This window comes from Myotis davidii, unplaced genomic scaffold (genome assembly GCF_000327345.1).
Source record: "Myotis davidii unplaced genomic scaffold, ASM32734v1 scaffold362, whole genome shotgun sequence".
Classification (NCBI taxonomy): Eukaryota; Metazoa; Chordata; class Mammalia; order Chiroptera; family Vespertilionidae; genus Myotis; species Myotis davidii.
This window is the reverse complement of record NW_006297152.1, coordinates 923,405-933,377: the sequence shown is the minus strand read 5'-3', so window position 1 is coordinate 933,377 and position 9,973 is coordinate 923,405. Positions and strand designations below refer to the sequence as shown.

The window sequence follows — 9,973 nt, the reverse complement described above, 5'->3', positions numbered from 1 at the left end:
GCCAGACAAGCTAGTTTTTCTCTGTGTGTCCCTGGATCCCCCTAAGCTGCTGCCTGGCACTGGAGCTCAGAGGAAGTGGGACTGTATAATTCCATGTGCTGGCCTTCTAAGAGTACTGCCTGGGTTTCCAGCAGCCTCCATGTCACTCAGGCATAGTCCCCACTGGCTTTTAAAGCCCAAAGTTATGGGGACATATCTTCCCAGCTCTGGAACCCTGGGCTGGGGGTCTGGTTTGGGACTGAGACCCTTGCTCCTCAGGGAGAACTCCCACAGCAGAGATGTCACTCCTAATTAAAAACATGCCCCATATGTATGTCGGACCAGCCCGTTCTGCACCTCCACCCCTCCTATCAGTCTCAATGTGCTTTCTTGTTTACTTCTCTAGTTGTAGGACTTCCATTCAGCCAGATTTTAGGTGGTTCTGAATGATGGTTGTCTTGTATTTTTGTTGTAATTTTGATGTGGCTGTGGGAGGCTGTGAGTATCGGTGTTTACCTACGCCCCCATCTTGGTTTTCCCTCCAGGGTCTATATATCTTAAAGATCTGTCCAACTTTCTTGGGGGAGGCCATTTCCTCTATAACTCAAAGGAGATCACTCCTTTTGAGCCAAGAAAGCATCACTTTATCTAGTGCTATTCCACGTAAGACTAGGTGTGCTTTCTGCCTCAGTTTACCTATCTGTTCAGGGAAGATAAAAGGACCTGCCCCTCTACAGGTGCACACTCTACTGCCACAATTTCCTTAAGCCAGAATCATTCAATGTGTTCTGTGTGCAGGGATTATTATAGGTACTTAATCCCCACAATAGTGCATGAAGTCTATATTTCAATTAGACCCATTTTATAGATGAGGGAACCCTCACAGAGTTTAAGTAATCTGCCCAAGCCAGTAAGTACTGGGACTCCAGGACCTGCATTCTTTTTTTAAAAAAATATATTTTTTTATTGATTTCTTACAGAGAGGAAGGGAGAGGGATAGAGAATGAGAAACATTGATCAGCTGCCTCCTGCACACTCCCCACTGGGGATGTGCCTGCAACCAAGGTACATGCCCTTGACCGGAATTGAACCTGAGACCCTTGAGTCCGCAGGCTGACACTCTATCCACTGAGCTAAACCAGTCAGGGTGAGGACCTCCATTCTTATCCTCTATACCACACTCCTGGGAAAGGATGTTAGGAAAAGGGTGTGTTAAGCTTTGAGCTGTTTGGAGGCCTCTGAAGGAACATCCATATTTGAAAGTAGCCTCTCCCTTTGCCTGTCTCACTACAATGTGGCCTAAGTTATTCAATTAGGGAGGGAAATAATTGGCAGTGGAGTCTGCCTCTAGCAGTGTAATTACCTCCAGTGCCTTGTTGGAATAGTCGAGCTACATTTCAGTTTATGCTGTGAAACCTTAATTACAATATAAACAGCTGCCCTTCAGCCCTGTGGGGCAGCCTTCCCCCACCTCCCTTCTCTGGCTTCTGCACAGTGCCTCCCTCCTGAGTGGCCAGGATGGTCCCGGAGTGGGAAGGTGCTTCAGGGAGAAGGGGAGATCATGCCTGAGTGAGCCATGGGGTTTGGGAGACTAACTTTACAGGGAGCCCCTGTCACAGCTCCATCTTTGAATGATGAAGCCTAAGGCAGCAGCCCCATCTTGGTACCACTCCATCACCCAGAGTCTCCTGGGGACAGAAGGCCCCAGAAGTTAGCAGCCAGCCTAATGCCATTTGGCTTGGCTGGGTTTAGCCAGATGTGGTGTAGTTACTGGGTAATACATCTGTTCATTTACTCCCATGTAAGGGAGAGTAGGGTCTTCCTTCCAAGTTCAGACTCCATGGATTAGAACCTGAACTGAAGGGATAAGGAGTGAACCATTGTGATGACGTGAGGTGATCTGATGGTCAAGGTTCTCTCTTCAGTCTTTGTGGGCCAGATAGAATAATGTGAGCTTCTCAGTGGTCTACAATGTAGAGTGCGCAAGACAGTCTCTTGAAGAGTAGGGATAATTATTTGAATTTATATATTTTTATCGTTTCTTCTGTGTAATTTCTGATTTCTACGTGTTTTGTAAGTGCATAATAGGATATTTATCGAATTTATACACAAATAAATCTCTCACTTAATCCTACAGAAGCAAGGCAAAGTGGAATCAGAACACGGCGGGTGGAGGCTGACTACCTGGATTCAAATCCCTGCTCTGTCACCTGCTACCTGTGTGACTTGGGGTAAGTTACTCAGACTTTCTGTGCCTCGGTGTCTTCATCTGTAGAACGGAGCTCACAAATTCTAATCTACATCGTAAGGTTGTTGTGAGGATTACATGAGTTAATGCATGTAAAGTGCTTCTAGCAGTGCTTGACCCTGAGTAACTATTCAGTAAATGTCAGTCAGCAAGGTGGGAAAGGAAAGATAGGGAGCTGGAGGTTCAGGGAGGTGAGTGGAGGAGCTGGCATTCCAATTTTGGGATGTGTTGGGACGCATGATGGAAACTAAGTCCTTACCAACAACCAGATGAGACCAAGAAGATGAAGGACAACAGCACATCTCCCTCAATCAGAAGAAGCTCTGCCAGTTGGCCGTCATTGCCATCAACCTCAACAGTGAGCTGATTCATCTCTTTACAGTCCCCCAGGACTTTCCCCAAGCTCTTAGGGTCTCATTGCTCCCAGGAGGGATTGTAAAGCCTTCTGGAATGATAGTCAAGATAAGCAGGAGTGCTGCAGAAAGGAAAGTGCTGAAATGATTCGGTTTGGTAGCACAAGATGCACTTCTGCTGGGGAAGGTGTCTGGGTGGAAGGACCTGGGCTGGAACTCACATGAGAGCTTTTTCCCTCTGGGTTCTTTGGCAGCCCTTGTGTCTGACACCCACATTTTCCAATTCTGCATCAAAGCCAGAAGCAAGATGTTCTTGTTATAAAGGCCTTGAGACCTTTTGGGAGGTTTTCTCGACTTAATAGGCATCTCGGGTTGGTCTCACCCAACTTCCTGTTCTGACAGCGGCTGCTGGCTGAGTCTGAGGTTCATCCGACTTATAAAGAGTTTCAGATCTAGGTCTTGGAGGTGGGGAAGAAGGGACCACCATGGAGAGGTTGGAAACTGTGGTGAGCTAAAGCATTCTTTGCTGTAGACTGTCTTCTAGTCACCAACTTGCTGGTCTCACACCAACTCTTCCCCACCCTGAGTACTGACATTCATGCTTCCCAGCTTCCAGCCAGTGATGGCTCCATCTCCTACAAACACCACAGAACAGATTCCCTGCTCTTCTCTTCCTGAAGGACACAGCCTTTGCGTGTTTTCTAAAGGATTTTAGTGTAAGTAGTAGTCAGAAGTTAACAGTAACTAAAATTCCCAGAAATAAAGAGAAAATTGCAATGTTTCAGGACACTTTAAACAATGCACTTAAAGAGGCTCATATTAGGATTTAAATTAAAGTCCTTGAGTGGACTTTTGTATTTTTATTTCATGTTACCCTGACTATAACTTCATCTTCTTCATTCATTCCAACAAGTCCTTCTTTAATGAAGACTTGGAGGATGAAGTCCACGCTTATTCAACATGAGTAACTCTTCATCTCATCTCTTACCTCTTGATGGCTGATAGGACAAGGGAAGCTGCTCAAGAGATAATTAAAATGGTGCTTTCAGAAATCCTCAGCCAATAAAATGTCTGTCATGGTTATAAAGCCTCTCTTCCCGTGTCAGTCTTCTTAACTTTCTAATCTTAACTGTCCAATTATGGGTTTACAAGCCCTTGGGGACTGCTATATTAAGTAAATTAGGAGGAATGGTCACATTCAGTGTTAGCTAAAATATACAAAGCTGATGGTAGGAATAGGAGCTACCTATTAGATCTTTCATAACACGAGTCCCTAAAGTAGAAAGAATAGTTCCCTCAAGATTTGTCCGATGGACTGCCTTTCACAGGCTGGTTCATATTTATAAGCCAATTTGTCTGGAAATAAATCTCTTTAACACACTCAACTAACTCCAAGAGGTGGGTCCCATGGGAACCAGTCTTCCTAAATGAACTGTCTCAAGAAAGGTTTTAGCAGTAGCATGGTCAATTCTAGAATTTCCTCCTCCAGGAAATACCAATATATTTTACCTCCTTAAAACTCTCATAGACTGGAGTTTAAGAAACTGCCAAATTGAATCCAGACACCTAAAAAAACCTTCATATACCCAATTAAGAGATCGCATTAGAAAGAAATAATATTTTATATATAAACAAGCCTAAAGCTCAGTAATGGTCCATCTGACCTAAGATTAATTTGAACAACAGTTGGGCTTTTCATCTACTATGAAAAGGGGGCGTGCAATCATGAAAATCTGCCTTCTGGATCATCCAAAACCATAAAGGTTTTTATTGCAATGAGTATGGTTTTGATATTGAAAACATTGTACTTATCTCTAGTCCCTTGACAATCAGTTGTGAAGGCACATGCAGTACACTTTAGCCAACTAGAATATTCAGCTGACCAGAATACTTGCATAATTCAAAGCTGTAAGAGTTTATTCAGCACTTATTCTATGCCAGGTCTTTGTTAGACACTCTGGAATAGCAATTCTGAACCTATGTCTGTGGAATTCTGAGAGGTTTATAAATGGACTTCGGGAGTGTGTGAACCCAGAGTTTGTGTGCAAAATTAGATATCTGCATGTTCATTTTTCTACAAGAGCGAGTTCATAGCCTTTATCAGCATTCTTGTGAGTTGTAAGTAGGTGTTTTCTCATCGCATGTGTTTCGGAAAGGATGTTTTAGTGCGGGAATGTCACAGATTCTAAAAATGTTACTAAGCATTAGCTAAATTTTCCCCCCAGAAAATAGTTAATTCGGGGATAGATTTCTGGCTCCAAGAAAATCACTCCAAAGGTGATTCAATTCTTTTTGTTGTTGTTTTGTTTGATTGTGTTGGAGGGGAACTTTACTCAGACCTGGGAATGGCATACACAGTCTCTTCCCATTCCTTCCCCACCATGAAAATTCTGTTTCTTTCCTCCACCACCTTCGTTTTTTCCCTCCCACTCTTTCACTCCCATGCTCCAAATTCTTCACCCTGCCTGTTCCCGCTCTGCGTCTCGCATTCCCTCTCAGTTCCTTTCCTCCGCCCTGGGCTGCAAACCTGCTCTGTGATTCCCAGCAGAGCAGCTGGCGTTGGCTGGCAGAGCCAGGTTCCTTGGTTTTCGACGGGCCCCGGAACAAGGCAGGGACTTTGGTCTCTGGGCTCCTCAATAGACTGGACAACAAAGCCGTGGTGAAAGAAGGTGTCTTCTAAGAAGTTCACGTTACGGCCCGTAGTAAAAGAAAATGGTGATATTGTTACCGCTGCCAGTTCCTTCCCATTGTCCTCCTTGTCAAAAACATGCCCCCTCCAAAGGGATGGGATGCGTTTCAGTACAATTTGAGAATGTTCAGTAACCCAATATTATCTGCATTTCCCTCCTTGCTTCATGTTACTTTCTGATCCTTGAGTTCTCCCAAGTTCACAGCGGTCCCTGACATTACGGTGACTCGCTAACTTTCCCATTATACTTACAGTCAATGGGAGAACAATAGATTGTGTTATTCTGTATTTCGCTTCCCTGTCACTCAGTGTTTTATCTCCGCTGATACCCCGGTACCAGACACAGAAACCAAAGTAGGTTGTCTTGTCTTCAGCGAATCTTGAATGCCTTTTGTTCAGAGAGGCGTTTTGTATTCATCAGTCAACTGAGGACTCATCCTGAAGAAGCCCGCAGTCAGCACACAGACCCAAGTGAAAAAGGGATACTCAGGCTGTGAAATATTCATAGCAAAAGGTACCTCAATCGTGTTCACCTTTTGGCCCCCTGAGCCAGACAGGATCACCAGCAGCAACCTGCAAATCTTGCGGACGTGAACAATTTCTGGATGGGAAAACGTGCCCTGTCTCCTATCCACTTTTGATATTAAACCTATTCACACAGGCCCATTTATCTTCCCACTCCATCTGCCAACACGTCTCTGTCAAACAGTTTTAATAAAAGTCCAAAGGTGAAATGATAGTGATCAAGGTTTAACCCGATGTCTTCCCCCTCTTCTTCGAAAGAGGTAATAGATAGCCTTCCTCCCTCATCCTCTCCCTCCCTTACACTGCCTCTTTAAATGCCTGTTTCCTGGTGCTTAGAGACAGCACTGAGGCTGAATTAAATGGCATGTTGTTTATGTTTCTGAAGAATGAAATCTTACCAGATCAATAAACTCATGTCCAAACAGAAAGTAACTGAAGAATATAATAGCTACTAATTGGATGCAATCATCTGATGACTATTAGGTGTCAAATTCAACCAGAAAATAGAACCCATAGCAATGCACAGAGACGGAGGGACAGAGGAGGGAGCAGGGAGGGAGATGAGAAATGCCACTTTCAATAAAATTTATTCTCTTGGAGTTCCTGATAAAATAAGAACTAAACAGTCAAGAATTCAGGGAAGCTCTGTTTTTATGTAGACCTGGATTTCTACATAATCTAATTTCAAGGTAAAGAAGTAAGTGGGCTACAGCAAGGAGAAAAAAAAGTTGATGAATGAACCTCCCATGCTCATCACAGCGAATTGTACACATTTGATTTAGTGCCTGTTATGCCAGACACTGCCCGGGGCATGCTAGATGCAAACACGTGAGGATTAAAAGGAAGTCCAAGAAACGCATGCACAGATGTAACTTTAGTGTGCATTTTACCAAATATACTCATAAGACACTCTTTGGAGAATGAATATCCAACGTGGACTCTGGCCAGCTCTCCACACTCCACAGAGAAGTGTAAGAAAGGGTTTGTCACCACTTCCCAGTGCCTTTGGAAATGTGAAGGACTGAGATGAAAAATGGTAGAGAGATCCCAACTCAAACAATATCTCGGACACATCCAGTTGCTGCCTTGAACACTAGATTAAGAAAAATTCAGAGACTGTGCCCATAATCAGAAGGAAAAAAAATCTATACTGAAATAGCAATTTCTGCCAAGAGCATGGGTGGAAAAGTTGGTAGGCTTTTGTCATTTAAGTGTTCTTGGTTTCCAGCGCTATTTAAACCTCAGAACACAGGCAAGGCTGCAAAGGATTCCAAACCAGTCGACTTTGTTGGGAAATGTAGATGCTAATTTCATGTTGGGCACCTAGAGCTCCCTGGAGAGAAGGCCTCTGCCAATCTAATGAATAAATAAAACACAAATAAAGCTTCACGCTCAAGCCTGGGTGCCCCAGGGAGACAGTCTCTTGGAATTCAGTGATGAAGATGCCTGGAACTCTGCTGGACCCATCAGGGAGACCAGACTGCTTCAGAGCCCAGCCTCCCTGGGCCTATCAGCTGCAAATCTAGCCCTAAAGAAAGCAAATAATTAAGCAGGTCATTAGGCAGCCTATAAAAGTACGGATATGCAGCTACGCCCTGCCGGTAACTTCAAAAGGTGGCCAAAAGGCAGAGAGATTCTTTGTAGCAAAGGAAACAGCAATGGAAAAACTGAAGTCTCATGATACCCAAGAGCTACCGGGTAAGGGTTGATTCCACAAAAATCTGCCCCAGCTCAAGCAGGCCCAGTGGCTCCCCATTTGCTTGGTCAGTGCTCTCAGAGTCCACGGAGGCCTAGGCTGTCTCTGAGGTCCGCTCTGCCCGACTTTACAGACGGGGCTGGAGGTGGACAGGGCTCTCACCAGGAGGCCAGCAGACCTGGGAGTCCCAGAGTTGCCCTTTTAGCCTTGGCTGGGGCGAAGCTGTGTGAAGTGTGCCTCTCCATTTCCTTCCTGCAAGGCCCTTCCCACTACGTGCCCTGTGGCCTGAAATTGCCCAGGGTCTTGTTTGGGCTGGAGTGGAGATTCCATTAAACTCACTTTCATTCAAGTGTAAATGACCCAGATATCCTTATCTACTTAAAATTTCAACAGTTTTCCAAAAAGAGGACAATATTTAATGGTGGAATTTGAGATGATGTTATAGACTCTTAGAAGGCTATTTTTTTCTTGTCCCCAAATCTTATTTCCTCTTCAAGTAGAGGCAAAGCCATTCCGGTCCGCCCTGACCAAATGCAGACCCCCCAGCTTTTGGGGATTCTATGGGCTTTTATGTCCTAGGCTTATGCAGACTCTTGTGGTTGGGCTAGAGCAGTGATGGCGAACCTATGACACGCGTGTCAGAGGTGACACACGAACTCATTCTTTTGGTTGATTTTTGTTATATGGCATTTAAATATATAAAATAAATATCAAAAATATAAATCTTTGTTTTACTATGGTTGCAAATATCAAAAAATTTCTATATGTGACACGGCACCAGAGTTAAGTTAGGGTTTTTCAAAATGCTGACACACCGAGCTCAAAAGGTTCGCCATCACTGGGCTAGAGCATATTGCTCCCAAGGCATCTTCCAGTCCCCCTCAATTCCAGTCTGACCCCAACTGGTTTGGAGATGATAAAAACAAGTTAGAAATGCAAATAATGGTGAATTAATTTGGCTAGGGTAAGGCCATTCAAAGTGTTCATTTGGGAAAGTAGAATATTTTCATTAATTCTTGCTTCCCCTCTGTCCACCCTCCTGCCATCAACTGGAAATAACATTTCACTGAGTACAGTTTTTCATTTTTAGAAGACATGTGTTCTTTTACTAAATTAATTTACCTAGTGGAGCCCTGATGTGATGTAATTTTGAGGAAGGACAATACTGAGTTGGTGTAATTATTTCTTCATATTTAAAAGCTCCCTAGGTTAATGTGTTTTGGGGAACAAGCTGTTAAATCATTAGGGATGGTGTTTTGCAACCTTTTTCTAAGCAGCAGCTAATGCTGACTTGAGGTTGGGCTTAAAGACCAACCCAGCCAGAACTATCCCCTAGTAAAGGGCTGGTCACCACCCAACACGCCTGCTTAGTAGAACTATACTTGATGAATGTGATCATAATAGAAAATTTTTATTTAAAAGAGAAAACCAAGGGAAGTTGCCCTGTCAAACTTTATGGTGCACTCTAGTTGCTGAGGAAAGAAGAGGAACCTTCTGGAAGCTGGGATCCTCAGATGGCTCCTTCAGATCTGGTCAATTATTGCAAAGAAATAAATGGTGGAGTGAGACCAATTTGAGATAGAACAGGATAAAAATTGTTCTGTGTGGTTCCAGAGAAGAGAATGAGGTGGAAGGCATGATAGACACAGTGAGAGATGCCTTTCCTAACAGACCTACCAAAGCGCAGGAGATGTGCCTGCAACAAGGACTTCCACATTGTTACAGAGCAGAAAGAGTTCGAACCCCAGGCTCTACAGAGCCAAACACCAAACATGGAGAATTGCAGTAGAGAAAGCTTGGTTATTTTATTAAGAATGGTGCCACCCAGGAGAACAGGAAGTAAATAAAGCCTTAACTCCCCAGTCCAGGATTCAAGACAGGTGTTTAAGGAGGTAGGGGAAACACTTAAGTGGAAGCGCTGGAGAGGCAAATCTTTTGCTTTTTCCTTTTCATCTTTATTGTTGAAAGTATTACATATGCCCCCTCTTTTCCTCCCATTGACTTCTCCTGGTCCACCCCTACTCCCCTGCCCTAGGCCTTCTCACACTATTATCTGTATCAATGGGTTATGCATATATGCATACAAATTCTTTGGTTAATTTCTTCCCAACCCCTAGCCTCCCTTCTCTTCCCTCTGAGGTTTGACAGTCTGTTCAATGCTTCTCTGTCTCTGGATCTATTTTTGTTCATCAGTTTATGTTGTTCATTAGATTCCACAAATGAGTGAGATCATGTGATATTTATCTTTCTCCTACTGGCTTATTTCATTTAGCATAATGCTCTCCATGTCTATCCATGCTGTTGCAAATAGTAAGAGTTCTTTCTTTTTTACAGCAGTGTAGTATTCCATTGTGTAGATGTACCACATTCTTTTAATCCAATCTGCTGTTGGGCAGTTTCCAAATCTTAGCAATGATAAATTGTGCTGCTAAGAACATAGGGGTGCATATATCCTTTATGATGGGTGTTTTTGATTTCTTGGG

General features: G+C 43.7%; 1 long non-coding RNA gene across 5 annotated transcripts in view; it reads left to right on the top strand.

The window, feature by feature from the left end:
• Nucleotides 1-2,120: 2,120 nt before the first annotated feature.
• LOC102770426 overlaps nt 2,121-9,973 on the top strand; it is a 60,736-nt gene continuing 52,883 nt past the window's right edge. For all 5 annotated transcript variants that reach the window (XR_001515376.1, XR_001515375.1, XR_001515377.1 and 2 more), the window contains exon 1: nt 2,121-2,210. This is a non-coding gene — a long non-coding RNA (uncharacterized LOC102770426). The remainder of the gene's footprint in view (nt 2,211-9,973) is intronic.